The 17,631-nt window shown below is 39.8% G+C and overlaps 1 protein-coding gene across 2 annotated transcripts in view; it reads left to right on the forward strand.

The window, feature by feature from the left end:
* The first annotated feature begins 6,037 nt into the window (after positions 1-6,037).
* Positions 6,038-17,631, forward strand: part of CDKAL1 (CDK5 regulatory subunit associated protein 1 like 1) — a 584,442-nt gene continuing 572,848 nt past the window's right edge. Inside the window, exon 1 of one of the 2 annotated variants that reach the window (XM_045551876.1) lies at positions 6,038-6,089. The gene's annotated coding sequence lies outside the window, so the exon portion shown is untranslated. The remainder of the gene's footprint in view (positions 6,090-17,631) is intronic. The other variant, XM_045551874.1, reaches the window with a different exon arrangement.

Here is a 17,631-nt window from a genome sequence, read left to right on the forward strand (position 1 = left end):
CCTGAAGCAGTGACACCCAGCAGTAAGGAGCATACCTAGTGCCTATATCTTGGTTTCTAAGTACTATTTTGTACCAACAGGAACCACGGCTCCTTGGAGAACTGGCTGATTCCAGGGATAGGACACAGAAAGTGCAAAATGAGCTTGGAGCACCTTGTAGTTTCAGAAAATAAGGAAGTGCTAAAAAAATACATACATATGTATATAAACACACACATGTAATGTAGACACGTCAAAAGAATACAGAAGCCAACCTAAAAGCCAATGTCCAAATCTGGGATAATATGAGCAACAAAATAATGCTAGTAATGGATTATACACCATAGCATAAAATAAAAATTCATGAGTCCACGCTGATATAAATAAACAGTTGAGTAGATAAATTCATGGGGGAGAAGGGACAGCTTATCCAATAATGTCAGTAGAAGAAGTGATGGGAATGGAAAGTTACCATTTGGCAAACATCACAGTAATAATCGTTGCCTACAAGTATCATTAACAGATGCTAAAATTAGTGGGCAATAACGTGCTATGAAACAAGATACTTATATAATCTCAAAGTATCTTCCCACAAGGCACTTACTAATAACAAAGGGAAAAACAGTAATTCCACAGTGAAGAGAGCAAATGTTCAAAGCATATCACCACTAATGAGACATGTGCCTCCTAATGCGATGGACCGAGAAGGGCACAGCATCGCCTCTGTAGTATTCTTGCCAAAAACTCATAACCTGGATTTAGTCATGAGGGAACACTGGACAGACTCAAATGGAGGGACATTTTACAAAATAACTGGCCATCATTCTTCAAAAAGTGTCAAGGTCATGAAAGACAAAGAATGAGGAGCTGTCCCCGATGGGAACAGTTAATAGTTATCATGGCAATGTTAACTTCCTGGTATTGATCATTGTAATTTGGTTCCATAAGATGTTAATGTTAACATCTGGGGAAGCCAGGTGAAGGCTATACATAAATTAATTGTAATATTTTTGCAACTTTAAAACTGTCAGGTTATTTCAAAATAAGTCCAAAAAATTAAAAAATTAAAAAAACCCCCCAAACCCTGAATTCCTGATCTCCCTCATTTCTACTCCCAAACCCACTCCATCTGCACTCATTTCCATCACCATTGATGGCAATTCCATTGTTCTTGTTCAGGCCAAAAACTTTAAAGTTCCTTCCTTCCTTCCTTCCTTCCTTCCTTCCTTCCTTCCTTCCTTCCTTCCTTCCTTCCTTCCTTCCTTCCTTCCTTCCTTCCTTCCTCCCTCCCTCCCTCCCTCCCTCCTTCCTTCCTTCCTTCCTTCCTGTGGGCTGTATCTTCAAGTATGTTGAGAATCAAAGTGCTCCTCCTCACCTCGACCGCTGTCCCCCAGTACAGGGCATGGCCAATGCTTGCCTAGATTATTGCAACTGCTTTCTAACTGACCTCCGTGATCTGCTCTTCTTCTCCTAACCCTTTAGTGGCTCCCATTTCTTTCAGAGTAAAAGTCAAGTACGGCCTGTGAGGCCCTCCATGTTTTGTTTGCTGTCTACATGATCCCATTTTGATCTCTGTTACTACTCACTCGCTCACTCTCTCACTCCATTCAAACCACTCTGATCTTGCTGTTTCTCAAGCAGGTCCGGCACGCTCCTACCTTAGGGTTTTTTCATGGCCTGGTCCCTTTTCCTTGAATGGCCTTCCCCCTGACATTCCTTGGGTGACTCCTCACACTTTTCAAACCTTTGCTTACAGGTCTTTTTCTCAGCCTCCTCTGACCACCATCTTTAAAAATTGCAAGCCCTGATTCTTGCTTCTTAATCTGCTGTAATTTTTCAGCCATGTGTATCACCGTTGAACATGCTGTATCACATTTATTGTGATTTGTCTATCTCTACCTGTGAGCATATAAACTCTTAAGAGGGCAGTGGTCGTGGTCTGGTGTGTTTCCTGAGCATTTACAACAATATTTGGTATACTGTATACACTCAATAAATATTGACATATTATTATGTAACTCAGTAAGTTTACAGTTTATGAGGCAAATATTACTGAAGGACAGAGAAAATATTACATGTCCCCTTCCTACAGATACGTATAAGCAATCAGGGAGTCAGACAACAGATGTAAATTATTATTTTTTTAATCATTAAGAGAATATGTACCAATAAGAAATTTAGCCAAGAGTCTTTTGATTGCTCGTCATAGAAACCCACACAAATTAGCTTTAATTTAAAAAAAAGGGAGGATTTACTTGTTAACAAAACCGAACAGCTTAGAAGTAAAGTTAGCTCCAGGCATGCTGGATGTAGGGGGCTTACAGTTGTCTTCAGAACTTATTGGTTTCTCCCTTCATCTCTCAACTCTGCTCTCCTCTAAAATAGTGCTGGTCTCAGGCAGGTGTACTGCATATGGTAGCCCTGGAAGCTTTAGACTCCGACTCTCACAGTTGACTGACAGCCCAGAATTCACCGTGGTCTGGTGTGGGTTACACGCCCTGTGGCAAGGGAATGTAGTGTTCTCATTGCTCTGGCCTGGGCCACAGGCCGCTTATTCAGCCCCTAAACCACTTGTACTGAGAGTGGGAGAATGAAAAGATAAAATTAATTACAGAATTGAACCAAATCTATTTGTGTTGACAGACTAGAATAGCTGATATTAGAAGTATAACACTCTGACCCCTAGTGGTTAGATTATACAGAGAAAATTTCAGCATTAATCCAAAGACAACAGGAGGTTGATTTATTTCACATCATGTTTTTACATGATTTTTTAAAATTTGAGATTCTTCAGGCTGACATATGGTCTTTTATCAGTTTATTTAAGAACATAAGCATTCTTTCCTTTTATTCTCTACATTGAAACATTCACGCATTTATGGCAAATTTTCCCTGGAACTAGATCTTGTATTTCTTCTTTTTTTTTTTTTTTTTTTTGCTATATCCCTACTGCCACCATCTTTCTTCTTGGGTTCATCCAACACCTGAAAAATCTTCCCAAGAACTGCTTTAGTTATATGGTGTCCAGCTGGGGAACTTCATTCTGACACCCAATTTATTAGATATTATCAAAATCTTTGGATCTAGCATTGATTTTCATGTGTTTCTGACTCTTGTTGCTTAAGAAATTAGAATTGGATTTTTGTGGCAAGCCATGGAAAGCTAATATAAATACCAATATATTTGCCTAATGCATGGTGACCTGCTGAAACTTAAAAATTAAGATCACTTATTATTTATATTTTTCACGTTTCATATAAGAACTAGATTAGTTCCTTTAAATTTCATTCTACTAAATTTAAAATTTATCTAATCTTCTACACAGAAAATTTTATGTATATTTCATTTTTTTTTCTTTTTAGAGATAAGGCCTCACTGTACTACCCAGTCTGGAGTGCAGCGGCACAGTCATAGCTCAGGGTAGTCTCGAACTCCTGGGCTCAAGTGAGCCTCCTGTCTCAGCCTCCCAAATAGCTGGGACTATGGACACACGCCACCATGCCTGGCTAATTTTTTTGATAATTAAAAAAACTTTTTCATACAGATGGAGTCTTGCTATGTTGCCCAGCTGATCTTGAACTCTTGGGCTCAAGTGATCCTTCTGCCTTGACTTCCCAAAGTGCTGGGATTACAAGTGTGAGCCACCACACCTGGTTCATCATGTACACTTCTTATAATTTTTAAATTTTATTTACATTAATTAATTATTATTAATGATTGTTGTTAAATTTATTATTAAATTAAATTTTAATTTTAATTTTAAAGAGTTTATTCAACAGATGAATTATTTCTCCTAAAAAAGATATTGATTAATTTCATTTATGAAATTTATCTATTAAAAAATTTTTTTTAGGGACATGGTCTCGCTTTGTTGTCCAGGCTGGACTGCAGTGGCTATTCACAGGTGCAATCATAGCTTACTGTGGTCTTGGACTCCTGGCCTCAAGAGACCCTCTCACCTCAACTTCCTGAGTAGCTGAAACTATAGGCATAAGCCACCACACCTGCCCTATTTTTTGAATAAATAATACATTAACATGGTACAATAATAAAAGCTTAAAAAAGGATATATAGAAAAAAGTAAATGTCCCTCGAGCTATTCAGTTCCCAGAGACAACCTCATTATCCTATTACCCAGTTTCAGTTCCCAGAGACAACCACATTATCTGCTACTTACATATCCTACCAGAGATAATATATGTATTTACTCCAGTTGCTATATACAACACTGTATACCCCATCTTGCAACTTGCTTTTTCCACTTAAGAATGTATCTTGGATAGTACATTAAAAGCAGCTTCCTTCTTTTTCAGCAGCTGTACAAATACTATAAATATGGTTAACCAGTTCCTTGTTGAGGAGCTAGAGAGGGTTTTTGATGTTTTGCTAATACAAGCAATGCTTCAAAAAATACTGTGGAATATAGGTCATTATGTGTATTTTTGCAAGATAAATTCCTAGATGTAGGGTCACTGGCTTTTCAAATGATTTAGACTAAAAGGGCCTAAAGAGATAGATTTCACTGAGGAGGTGTTAGTTGCTTTAGCCAAAAATTTGGAAACATCCTTGTATCCTCTTTTTAAACAGCTATCAATCACTAAGTTTTCCTGATGCTAGCTGCTCAATCTCTCTTCAAATCTGTCCTCCCTTCCCATTCCTCACAGCCAACAACTCATTTTAGGCTTTCATTATCACTTCCTGTCTGAAGTATTGTCTTCAAACCCACTCTCCTGAGAGAATAATCTATTCAGACACTTTTATGTTGCCTAATAATGAACATCTAGGATTAGGTCTAATGTTCTTGTTTTAGCATACAAGGTTCATTTTGATCTGGTCCTTGCCCTTCCTTTTTCCTGCAGCGCTCTTCCATCACCAGCTTCACTCTTTACCTTTCTACTGTGGAAGAGTTCATCATTTCAGGTGTGCACACCTTCATTTGCTCTCACTGTTTCCCCAGCTGGAATGCCTTCATTTATTTCCCTTACTTCACCTGTGTGTCCCTGTGAGTTCATCCTCCGTAGTAATTGGTATCTGCTATTGAAATGATTTCCTCACAGTAGTCTTTTCTTTCTTTTTAGCTTCAGCATCTAGCACAGTGCTTGTGCTTATAAGATGCATGTTCAGTAAAATTTCCTTAATGGAACTTAACTAGATATTGAGGAAAAGGGGTGGAGTCATTCATTCATTCACTGTATGTTTATTGCGAGGCTATTTGGTACAAAGCTATGTGCCAGGCAATGTGATTACAACTAAGCAGATAATTAGGGCCTAATTTCGGTCTAGTGAAAGAGATGGGGCAAAATAAACACACACTTCTAATTCAGCTGGGTTAGGACTGCATTGGGTATTTGCAGAATAAGGTAATTGTTCCAAATCACCATGAAACCCAAAGTTACACATAAAACTCACGATTTCTGACTCCTGTTCATGGCCTGTTACCTTCACTTTTTAAAGGGATGATGTTATTCTGGTAAACAGATGGTCAAATATAGTTCTTGGGTAATGAATAATGAAGTGAGATAACATGTGAAGCATAAGCATTACGAAACAAAAACCAAAAAACCTTCCTGATGCTAAATGATCTTTAAGTTTAATCTACCAACTGTTCTTATTGTATCCTTTTCTACTCTCTTATATGAATAAAACCTCTTTTCACAAAAGTTTGAGGAAGCTAGTAAAATGTAGTGAAAAGAGCAGGTTCTTTGGAAGTCGGACAAAATCAGATTCAGCTCAGGTGGCAGTCACCACTAGTAATTTATAGAAGTACTTAAACTCCCAGTTTCCTCTTTTGTAAACTGGGAACAATAATAGTAAATAAATTGTGAGATGTTTATGAAAAGTGCTTAGCACATTGCCAGATACATAATACGAGCCCAGCAGAAGTTAGCTATCATGCAATTCTAAGAACCCGAGGACTTGGGGGTGTTATTTTCGCTCTGGCAACCAAAGGAACCGAAGTGTAATCATTACTAAATTAGGTTAAACCAGAACTCGCGCTTTCAGCAATGAGGCAATTTGACCTCTTCGGGCCACCGTCGCCGAGCATGCGTATATAAACGTGGCGGGACGGACGTGTCATGGCGCGCTCCATCTAAAGTCTGCAGTTTCCGGTAAGTGGCGTGTTGATTCTCTCACTTTGGGCTGATTTTTACTTTCCGACTGCTGGGTAAGAGTGGCGATGGGTCAGTGTAGGGCAGAGTGTGGCCAGAGCTCCTTTTATGGCGAAGGCGTGTTTCTGTAGTTCCAGTTTTCTTGGGCTTTTGGCTAATTTGTTTCCTAGTGAAAGGGGGACTTGCCAGCTGGGATAGGGGAATTGGGAGGCAGATGGGGCTGCCAGAGTGAAGACAGGGTCGTCGGCCTCAGGTGCTGCCGGGTTGCTAGGAGTATTTAAAGTCCCGCTTGGAAGGCTGGAGGCAGGCATTGTTTTTGGCAGGTCTCGTGGGCTGCTGCTTTTTCCATTAGAGAGAGGAGGGGTGAGACCAGCCTTACATCGCTTTCCTTCCTTATTGTCAGATATAACTTCATTTGTTCTCCCACTTTCTACGTTAGTGAATGTGTGGATACGAAAAGGCTTTCGTAGTTTTTTTAACTTTCACAGAGCAGTATCATAGTAAGATTTTAAACTGAAGTTGGCCAGAGGAGCAGGTGTCTTGCTTTTTCACTTTTCTTTCTCCTTTACTCATCAAACCTGAATCTCGGGATGACACGTGTCTTTCGGGTGGAAGGTGATGTGGATACCTACCTTATTGCCTTATTCTTGTTTTGTAGTTGGTTACTCGCACTATGCAGACGTTGTAGTGCTGGACGTATTTATTACTAAGGGTAGACACTGGATCACAGTCTTGGCAAATGTCAACACACCTGTTGTAATCAGTAAGAAGTTAGAAGTATTATGGAACATCATCAACTCTCCTGTATAAAGTGGTTTTTTGTGGAGTCCAATTCCTTTTAGGTAGTTTTAAAGAGTCCTTGTAGTGGTTTTGTGAACTTGTGGGATGCTTGCTTTTCCTAAACAATTTTTGTTTTCCAGAATCATCTTTCAGGAGGACTTTAGACTAATTGTAGGTAATCAAAGTGCTAACTTATTTTAAACATTTTATGTTTGAGTGGCATGTTATACATGAGACTATGCAGAAGGGTAGCCCAGTTTCTTAGCCATTTGCCACCATCATTTCATGGAAACTCTATGATTTCCATACCACTATGTCCAAGAGACATTTTTGTTTATTTTACTTAGCCTTTCATTTTCATTCAGCAGCCCTGACCATGTCCACCTCTTGACATGCCGCCTTCTTCCTTTGCCTTTTCTGGCCCACTGATATTTTTCCTTCTCTGGTGGCTGTGGCTTGGTCTCCATTTTAGGCTGGTTCTCCTTTACTTGCTAGTTAAATTTGGAGTTCCTCAAGGCTTGGTCTTATACTCTTTCCCAACTCTCTTCTCTTTTTCTTTCCCTCTGGGTAATCTAATCCACATGCTTGTCTTTCTGATTCTAGCCATTCCTGTGGGTGTGAAGTGGTATATCATTGTACTTTTGTTTTGCATTTCCCTTATGGCTAATGATGTTGTCATCTGTTCATGTGCTTATCAGCCATCTTTGTATCTTTTTTGGAGACATGTCTATTCAAATCCTTTTCCCATATTTTAAATTGGGTTGTCTTTTTATTAATGAGTTGTAGGGGTTCTTTATATATTCAGATACAAGACCCTTACCAGATATATGATTTGCCAATATTTCCTTCCATTGTATAGGTTGTCTTTTCACTTTCTTGATGGTGTCTTTTGAAGCATGTAATGTTTAATTTTGTTGAAGTCTAAACTATTTTTTCTTTTGTTGCTTGTGCTTTTGGTGTCTTAACTAAGAAACCAGTGCCTAATGTAATGTCAGGAAGATGTACACCTGTTTTTTTCCCTAAGAGTTTCATAGTGTTAGCTGTTATATTTAGGTGTATGATCCATTTGAGTTAGTTTTTGTATATGATGTGAAATGAGGCTCCAGCTTCATTCTTTGCATATGGCTATCCAGTTGTTCCAGCATGGTTCGTTGAAAAGACTACTTTTTCCCCATTGAATTGTCTTGTCATGCTTGTTGAAAATCAGCTGACCAGGTAATATATTTTTTGACATGCATTCTGGGTGATTTTTATGAAAGAATAACTCTGGGACAGTGATTATCAAACTTCAACAGATATCAGAATCACGTGTAGGGCTTGTTAAAGATTGCTGGGCTTTACTCAAAATATCTGATTCAGGACATCTGGAGTGAGGCCCAAGAATTTTCATTTCTAACAAGTTCCCTATGATGTGCCTAGTCTTGCTGGTGTAGGAACCACACTGTGAAAACCATTAATCTAGGACGTTGGTTTGCAACTGTGGCTATACACATGAGAATTACTGCAAAGTTTTTTGACAAATGTTGATGCGCAGGATCCATTATGAGAGATTGAGTCAGCTGGCCTAGGGCTCAGGTGTTGGCAATTTTCAAAAGTGCCTCAGGTTAATAGAATGGATGTTCAAAATTGAGAACTACTGCTGTGGGAGAATAGTGGTTCTTTTTTGTTTTGTTTTTTTGAGACAGGGTCTTGCCCTGTTGCCTGGGCTAGAGTGCAGTGGTGTCATCAAGCTCACTGCAACCTCAAACTCCTAAGCTCAAGGGATCTTCCCACCTCAGCCTCCTGAGTAGCTAGAACTACAGGCACACACCACCACGCCCAGCTTATTTTTTAAACATTTTGTAGAGATGGGGGCTTGCTATGTTGCCCAGGCTGGTCGCAAACTCCTGGCCTCAAGGAAGCCTCCCACCTCAGCCTCCCAAAGTGCTGGGATTACCGGCATGAGCCACTGTACCCAGCCAGAATAGTGGTTCTTAATCAGGGATGTTTAGTGGAATTACCTGGGCAGTTTCTGAGTTCACATGCCGCAGTTCTACCCTTGGAGATTCTAATTCAGAATGGAACCTGGGGATTTGATATTATAGAAGCTCCCCTGATAACTCACCTATGTAAGTAACCACTACTCTAGGATATTGCATCCTCTCTGATAACATTTTCAATGTTTCCTTTTTTACTATTTTTATTCCCTTTATCAAACTTGATTTTCTCTACTTTTGAGAAAACATTTTATGTGATCCTTTTGCTCCATTTAACTATCTTGCTTTCCTTTTATTTTCAAACTTCCCTTTTTATAACTTATTTAAATATTTCTGAAAGCTAAATAATTCCCTCTGCCAATGTGTTCGAAGTAAAAACTTTATTAATAGTGATGAGTGAGATTGTTTAGGTGTTTATGATATGCAGCTAAGTTTAGGAACCTCTGCATTACATTTGTCTCCTTTGTCTCCCAAGAGTGAATTTCTAGAAATGGAACTGTTGGGTCAAAGGATATACATGTGTTAAAGTTTGATACGTATTGCCAGATTGCCCTCCAGAAAGGGCATACCAGTTTTATCATGGTTTCAGCTAACAGTAGGGTTTTTGTCAGTCTTTTATCAGTGAGGTAGTTGAAAAATAATTCATTTCAATGTTTGCTATTACTGTGGTTGAGCATTCTTTCCTATTTTTATTGGCTATTTGTATTTCTTAAGTGAATTGCCTGTTTTTCCTTTGCCCATTGTTTTCGGGGATGTGTTTACTTCTTTGTTTCATATTAGACTCTTGCATTGTTTGTGCTTTGCCAGTGAGGCAGGACTGTAGTGAGAAGAGCATGGTATTGAGAAGAGGCCTAGGTTCTAATTCTATCTCTATCAGTGTACACATCCTTTTGCTTCTCTGGACTTCAGTTCTGTAAAATAAAGAAGAGCTTAGCAACCTTCTCTACTTTCCTAACTCTGTAGTGATAGGGTATGTTTACTGCAGTGGACTCCTTTCATGCCTCTTCTTCCATTCTATTTGTCTTCGGTGGATCCATACACAATTGGGTATGGGATGTAAAAATTGTGTAATTAAAAAAATGGCTTTTAATGTCATTCAGTTATTCATAATTCTTCAGTAGTTCCTTAGAACATTCAAAGATTACCTAGTCTTAGCCTATCTCACTTAATTATTTGATAGAATAATAGTGATAGAAGAAATGCTAGGGGTTAGGCATTTACTTCAACTCCCCACCCAATGTAAGAATTTCCTCCTATGTTATAGGGAGACTAAATTCAACTTAAGCATTGTATTCATTCATATAGTCAGTAAATACTGTGTCTGCTATGTGTTAGGCATCATCACAGGTGTTGTAGAGATAGTACTGAAAAAGAGATTATGTCTTTGTGCTTGTGGAACTTACATTGTAATGAGAAAGGCACATGCAGTAATATATATGGCGTCAGGTAAGTGCTATGAAGAAAAATGAAACATGCTTGGGCAACGTGGTTATTTTAGATAGGGTGATTAGGAAAGGCCTCTCTGAGGAGGCGTTATCTGAGTGCATAAGTGGACAGCAAGACATATTAATACAAATATCCGGGGGCATAGCAAGTGTGAAGGCCCCTGAGTCAAACTAATTTGGCGTCTTCAGAGTATCTATATCCATATCTTGTTAGACTGTGTAACGTACATTAAAAAATGTTTATTTTTAGAGACAGGGTGTCACTTTGTCACCTAGACAGGAGTGGCATGGTGCGATCACAGCTTACTGTAGCCTCAAACTCCTGGGCTTAAGCAATCCTGCCTTAGCCTCCTGAGTAGCTGGGACTACAGGTGTGCGCCACCATGCCCAGCTATATTAAAAAGTATTTTTTGAGAACCTGCAATATGCTAGACATACTTCTAGGCACCTGGGATAAAGCAGTAAACAAAGCACACACAAACTTTTACCCTCATGGGGTACATGTTTTAGTAGAAAGAGATAAACAGTAAAAAATGAAAAACAAATAAATATGTAAGCAGGTGATAAAGTGCTGTAGCTAAAAAACAGGCAGGGAAGGGGAATAGGAAGTGTGTGGGGGAGTGAGGTGGGGGTTGCTCAGAAAGTCCTCTCCTGACATTTAAGCAAAGTCCTGAAGGGCTTGAGTGAGTGAGTCATTCAGGTGTCTTGAATAAGAGCATTCCAGGCAAGAATAAGACTGTGAAATGAGTGCCTGGCGAGTAGAAATAACAAGGAAGCCTGTGTGACTGAATGGGGAGAGATGGGAGAGTCGTAGGAAATGAAGTCAGAGAGGTAACAGAATTGTTGATGTCCTTGCAGATCTTTGTAGCAATTTTGACTTTTTTGTTGTTGTTTTAAAGAGCTGGTGTCTTGCTCGGTTGCCCAGGTGGCATAATCACAGCTCACTGCAGTCTGGAACTCCTGGGCTCAAGCAATCCTCCTGCCTCTGCCTCCCAAGTGGCTAGGACTATAGGCACTAGCCACTATGCTTAGCTTGTCTTTTTACTCTGATCTTGAATACCACTGGAAGGGTTTGATCAGAAGCTTGAGATGAACTTGGATTTTACAGGGATCCCTGACTTCTGTGCTGAAAGTGCTTTTGGGGAATGAAAGTTGAAGCAGAGAGACTACATATTGCAATAATCCAAGGAAGAGTTGACGTTGGTTTGGACCAAGAATATAATAGTGGGTGTGGTCACATACAGATTCTGAATATATTTGGATGATAGAGCCAACAGGCTTTTGTTGATGGATTGAATTTAGGGTGAAGGAAAGAGAGGAGTCAGGGATGATGCCAGGATTTTTGGCCTTAGCAGGTAGAACATTAGTCCCCAACCTTTTTGGCACAAGGAACTGGTTTCATGGAAGACAATTTTTCCACAGATGGGGGAAAGGTGGGGTGGGAGGATAGTTTCAGGATGATTCAAGTGCATTACATTTATTGTGCATTCAAACCTCTCTGCTAGTGATAATCTGTCTGTGCAGCTGCTTCCCAGTGCTAGTATCACTGCCTCAGCTCCACCTCAGATCACCAGGCATTAGATTCTCATAAAGAGCGTGCAAGCTAGATCCCTCGCATGTGCAGTTTACAGTAGGGTTCGTGCTCCTGTGAGAATCTAATGCCACTGCTGATCTGACAGGAGGTGGAGCTCAGGCAGTGATGCAAGTGATGGGGAGCAGCTGCAAATACAGATGAAGCTTTGCTTACTCACCTGCTGCTTATCTTCTGCTGTGCGGCCCTCACCTTCTGCTGTGTGGCCTGGTTCCTAACAGGCCACAGCCTGGTACTGGTCTGCAGCCTGGGGGTTAGGGACCGTAGAGGTAGAAGGTTGGGATTGCCTTTAAATGAAATGGGAAATTTGTGAGAGAATCAGGAATTCAGTTTTTTTTGTTTTTTTTTTTTAATTTTTATTTATTTTGAGACACAGTCTCACTCTGTTGCCTGGGCTAGAGTGCCATGCTGTCAGCCTAGCTCAAAGCAACCTCAAACTCCTGGGCTTAAGGAATCCTTCTGCTTCAGCCTCCCGAGTAGCTGGGACTACAGGCATGCGCCACCATGCCTGGCTAATTTTTTCTATATATTTTTAGTTGTCCAGATAATTTCTTCCTATTTTTTTAGTAGAGATGGCGTCTCGCTGTTGCTCAGGCTGGTCTCGAACTCCTGAGCTCAAACGATCCGCCTGCCTTGGCCTCCCAGAGTGCTAGGATTATAGGCGTGAGCCACCGCTCCTGGCCTAGGAATTCAGTTTTGACTTTTTTTTTTTTTTTTTTTTTAAGAAGTTCCTATCAGAGGAAGATTGTTTTGACTTTTTAAGTTTGAAATAATTACTAGACATTCAAGCCAGGGTATCGAATCGGCAGTTAGACATATGAGTCTAAGGTTCAGGGGAGGAGTGGGGCTGATTATGTAAACATATGGGTAGTGTTTTGAGGCCGTGGGACTGGATGAGGTCAGCTAGGGAGTGCCTGAAACTAGAGAAGAGACGAGTCCTGTAACAGAGCCAGGGGGGAATGTTAATGTTGGAGAGAGGAGGAGGAATAAGCAAAGGAGACTTGAGAAGTGGCTAATGTGGAAGGAGGAGAACTAGGAGAGTATGGCTTCCTGGAAGGCAATGAAGAAAATGCCTTGATGAGGGAAGGGGTTGATAGTGTCACATGCTGCAGATGGGGTCTGGTAAGATGACTGAGAATTGATTTGTTGTGTATAGAATTGGAAGTCACTGGACTGACAACAGTCGATTTTGGTGGAGTAACGTGGGTGGAAGCCTGGGAGAGAATGGGAGGGGACACTGGAGACTGTACGTGTAGACAGCTCTTGCAAGGAGCTTTTATTTAAAGGAAAGAAATGTGGTAGAGATAATAACAGGAGGAAATGGGGTTGAGAGGGGTGTTTGCTTTTGTTTTTATGTCTTAAATGGGAGAAATAGCTATTTTTAGATGGCAATGATTAAGTAGAGAGGTAGTGATGATGCAGGAAGCGGGAACATTGCTGGAATTCTGTGCTTGAGTTGGTCAGAGTAGAAGGATTTCTCTTAGGGAGATGGACAGTTCATTCATTAACAGAATGGAAGGCAGGATATGGACAAAGAACCAGTTTCTGGTAAAAAGAATGAAGTCATCCATCTGTGCAGGACATAAGAGGGGATTTGAGGGTCTTTGTTATTCAGGCCTTCTGTTTTCCATCCCGTCTTTCCTCAGAGGAGATTTGTGAAAAATGGATTTTTAGAAAATTCCTAAATGAGTTTAAGGTTTCTTTACTGTAGTTCTTCTCAGTCTTTAATAATGTGCAATGTGAATCTAGAAAAAGGCAGAATTTCCTAAATTTATTTGACTACAGAATCATTTTTTCAGGTAGTCCATATTTCAGGTAAATAGCACCAGTTTGGGAAAGACTACCATGCTTCATTTTGCCTTACCTCAATTGCTGAGTTGGCCAGGGCTCTCGTTTGCAAGAACAGAAAACCCAGCTCGTACTGATTTAAGCCACAGAGGGGCTGTACCGGCTCGCGTGACTGGGCAGAGCAGGGCTGCATCTGTCTTCAGGCATTGGTTGGATCCAGGTGCTCCAACAATGTCTGTAGGGCTCTTTATCTTTCTAGCCTCTTATTCGGCCGCATGCCTTAGGTAGGCTTCCTCCCTGTGGCACGCAAGATGGCCCCTGGAATCCCCAATTTGACATCCTGCCAACTTAGCCACTTCAGTGAAAAGAGAAGCCATCTCTTCTGTTAGCTTTGGCATAGAAGTCCTCACAGTGTTTCTGATTGGCTGAGCTTGTCATGACCCACTCTGAACGGATCATTGTGGCCAAGAGGATGGGTTACTCTGGCAGGCTTGAGTCATGTGCCCCTTCCTGTGTCTAGGGAAGGGGAAGTCTGTCATTGATAATCCCACCATGACCACGTGTTATGCATGTTAACAAGTCCTCCATTGATTGACTTTTGGGTTATTTCTAATCCTTTTGCTTACAACATAAAGCCAGCTGAGATTTGAACACAGGTTTTCTGATTCGCAGCACATAATTTGTCATGGTTGTAAAGAATGCATTACAGAGTAAAGGAGCCTGGCTAGAAACCACTCTGTTAATGGAATGATGTCAATGGAAAGATGGAAATCTACTAAGTGAAGAGAAGGAAAGTTCATCAGAAAGGCTTGAGGCCAACTGAAAGAATATAAGATCCTTAACACTGTTCAGGTGACTCGGAAGAGGAACAGTGGTCATTCAGTAGACACACATTAGGTAGGCAGTAGAGTACTGTGCAGCATATGGGCTTGGACTCATCTGGCTTGGAATCCTCGTTTTGCTTCTTTGGGCAAGATTGCTACTCTGCGTTTCAGTGTGCTCATCTTTAAAGTGAGGATAATAATACTACCTACCTCATGGAGTTCTTGTGAATGGTTGATGAGATGACCCTGTAAAGGACTTGCTTTGTGTCTGGATACAGTAGTGGTAGTAGTACTATCATTAAGTGTACTCCAGCAGTATATTTTCTTTGTCTTTTTATCCTAGATAGTGTTTTTTCTTAATTATTTTATTTTAACAATTACAGATTCACATGCAGTTGTAAAAATTATGCAGAGATCCTTGTACACTTTACCCAGCTCTATCAATGGTAACATCTTGCAAAACTATATATAATACAATACAGTGTCACAGTCAGGATGTTGACATTGATATAATCAGGATACAGAACATTTCTGTCACCACAAGGACCCCTCATATTGTTCTTTTATAATCATACCCATTTTCCTCTCACCCCATCCTCTTTTTAATCTCTGGCAACCTGTTCTCCCTTTCCATAATTTCATCATTCTAAATATGTTATACAAATGTAATCACACTGTGTGTAACCTTTTAGGATTGACTTTACTCCGCATAATTCTCTGGAGATCCACCCAGGTTGATGCATGTATCAATAGTACGTTCCTCTTTATTGCTGAGTAGTGCTCCATGGTGTGTATGTACCACACTTGGTTTAACCATTCACCCTTTGAAGGGTATCTGGGTTGTTTCTAGATTTTGACTGTTACAAAGAAAGCTGCTATAAACATTCATGGACAGATTTATGTGTTAATATAAGTCTTTATTTCTCTTGGATAAATACCCAGGGATACAATTGCCAGATTGCATTATAGTTGCATGATCAGTGTTTTAATAAAATGTCAGACTATTTTCTGTAGTAGCTGTACCATTTTATGTTCCCGTGGGACCATATGAATGATCCAGTTTCGTTGCATCCTTGCTGGTGTTTCACGTTTTCACTATTTTTAATTGTAGCCATTCTAATGGTGTGTAGTGATATCTCATTGTACTTTCAGTTTCCATTTCTGGGGTGGCTCATGTTAAATCTCTTTCTGTGTGCTTATTTGCCTTCTGTATATCTTCTTGAAATGTCTTTTCATGTCTTATGTCCATTTTCTGATTGAGTTTCTTTTTTTACTGTTGTGTTTTGAGTTCTAGATACTAGTCCTTTGTATTTTCTCCCACTCTGTAACTTGACTTTTCATCCTCTCAAAGGGTCTTTATCAAAGCAAAGGTTATACATTTTGACATTCAGTTTATCAGTTTGTATTTTTATAGATTGTGTTTTGGTATCAAGTCTAGGAATTCTTTACCTAGCTCTAGGTCCAGAAGATTTTTCTCCTGTGATTTTTTTTTTTCTAAAAATTTTATAATTTTATGTGTTACACTTAAGTCTGTGATCCATTTTGAATTAATTTTTGTATGAAATATGAGACTTAGGTCAAGGTTTGTTTTTCTGACCCATAAATAATCCAATTGCTCTAGCAGTAACTGTTGAAAAGGCTGTCTTTCCTCCATTGAATTGCTTGTGCACTTTTGTGAAAAATCAATTGGCCATATTTGTGTGGGTCTGTTTCTGGGTTCTCTGTTCTGTTTTCTTCATCTGTGTTTCTGTCCCTCCACCAATACCACAGTCTCGATTACTATAGCTGTCTAATAAGCCTTAAAATCAGGTAGAACAATTCCTCTTACTTTACTCTTTTTCTTTTCAAAATTGTTTGGGATATATTAGTTTCTTTACCTTTCCATATAAGTTTTAGAATAGTCTTAGCTGCGTCCCCAAAAAAGTCTTTTCGGGATTTTGATAGGAATTATTTTAAACTTGTATATAAGTTTGGTCTCCACTGACCCTGTGGATCTTTGTTACTGGTTGGTTGGTTGGTTTGAATGTCCAGGGTCCCCCCTTGGCTTCTCTGATTCTACTCTGGTGGGGTGTGTTGGGTGCTTCATGACAGGGTGGAAGTCAAGGCTCCCTACTTGGTTGTTGTGGCTTGCCTGCCTGTGTGTTTGGCTATAGTAGAATGGTTATTATTTATAAGTTTTCTGTCTTCCTAAGCTGCCTTTTTCTAGTTATTTGATGCGAAAGCAGGCTTTTGTTGGGGGCTTTTATTTTCTGCATCTGTTGGCATTTCTGCATTGCTGGCCTTTTCAGTTCCAAGTCTGGGTTACAGGAGGCAAAAGAAAACCCAAGGAACTCACTGTGATGTTCCTTGGGTCCCGAGGTCCCTAGCCATCTGCCGCCTTCTCTCCACCTTTGAAGGTCGTCTTATATTTGTTTTAAAAATGATGTTCAGTTTAGTTTAGTTGTATTTTGCTGAAGGGATAGGGAAAAGTATGTCTACTTTATCTTCCTGGAAGCTGTGTTCACATTTTCTTTTTTGAATTATAAGAATTTTGGGCTGGGCTTGGTGGCTTATACCTATAATCCTAGCACTTTGGGAGGCCAAGGTGGGAGGATTGCTTGAGGCCAGGGACTTGAGACCAGCCTGAGCAATATATCTAGACCCTGTCTCTACAAAAAATAAAAAAAAAAAATTGACTAGGCTTGATGGTGTGCATCTGTAGTCCTAGCTACTTGGGGGGCTGAGATGCGAGGATGGCTTGAGTCCAGGAGTTTGAGGGTGCAGTGAGCTATGATGATGATGCTGCAGTACAGCCCTGGGCAGCAGAGAGAGACTCTGTCTCAAAAAAAAAAAAAAAAAAAAATTGTTTTTGAACATCCGGACTAGTAGAATAGGGTGTTGAATATCAGCAGACCTATTTTCTAGATTTGAAAGTTGTAAATGTTTTTCTGTGTGTCTTACTCTATTTTTTCTGAGGTGTTTTAAAGTAGATTATTGTCATAATGACATTTTACTTTGAAATCAATATGCATCTTAAAAAAATTTTTTTTGACCATAAAGATAGTATTTAATATCTAATGATTTATAATAATATTCTCATATTATCTAATATCCAGTTCATATTCTGATCTTCCTAGTTATTCCCAAAATGTCTTATAG

The sequence above is a fragment of the Lemur catta genome, chromosome 5, assembly GCF_020740605.2.
Source record: "Lemur catta isolate mLemCat1 chromosome 5, mLemCat1.pri, whole genome shotgun sequence".
NCBI classification, from domain to species: Eukaryota; Metazoa; Chordata; class Mammalia; order Primates; family Lemuridae; genus Lemur; species Lemur catta.